General features: G+C 39.6%; 1 non-coding gene across 1 annotated transcript; it reads left to right on the top strand.

Annotated features, from left to right (window-relative positions):
* The first annotated feature begins 713 nt into the window (after positions 1–713).
* LOC128293456 (small nucleolar RNA R71) lies at positions 714–820 on the top strand. Its single transcript, XR_008283638.1, has one exon. It is a non-coding gene; the product is annotated as a small nucleolar RNA R71 (small nucleolar RNA).

The following is an 820-nucleotide window of genomic DNA, read 5'->3' as shown; positions in this document are numbered from 1 at the left end:
AGTCTATTACGAAGCTCCATAGTTAACTGACCCATTTGGTTTTCCAAATTTTTCAGTGTTGCTGCTTGACTCTGGATCAAAGCATCATTCTTCGCCATGTATGCTTTCAACTAGTTCTCCAAACGATTTGATGATTCAGCTTGAGGTGGTTTTGGAGCTTGCTAATTAAACCCATGAGATTGGTTGGGTCTATGCTGCATAAAGTTGTTGTTTGGTCCATTTCCTTGTTTGCTCCAAGAAAAGCTGGGGTGATTACGCCATAAAGGATTATAAAAGTTGGACTGAGGTCCTTGTCCACTACTATTTGATGTTGGTTCCCCACATAGTATACTGACTCGGGATTCAATGGGCAATTTTCGAAAGAATGACTTTCCCCACAGTACACACAAGAAACTACTTCAAATGGACTTGGCTGCTGAGCTACAAAATTATTAGCACCATTAACGGTAAACTGCTTTAACATAGAAGAAATAGACGATACCTAAGCTGATAACGAAGTGAGAGCATCAACTTCATGAACTCCGGCTACATGTATTCCTAAAGCTGTTCGATTTGTTGGCCATTGATAGTTGTTGCTCGCGATCCTCTCGATGATCTTATAAGCCTCATTATAAGATTTAGACAAAATTGCACCATTCGTAGAAGCATCTACCATCAATCTTGTATGTGCATTGAGACCATTATAGAATGTCTCCAACTGGATACAATGAGGAATCCCATGATGAGGACACTTACGAAGTAACTTCTTAAATTGCTCCCAAGCCTCATACAAAGACTCATCATCCAATTGTTGGAAAGTCATGATCTTATTCCTCAACTT

Source organism: Gossypium arboreum, chromosome 5 (assembly GCF_025698485.1).
Source record: "Gossypium arboreum isolate Shixiya-1 chromosome 5, ASM2569848v2, whole genome shotgun sequence".
NCBI classification, from domain to species: Eukaryota; Viridiplantae; Streptophyta; class Magnoliopsida; order Malvales; family Malvaceae; genus Gossypium; species Gossypium arboreum.
Note: the sequence above shows the minus strand (reverse complement) of the source record. Positions and strands in the feature narration are given on the sequence as shown.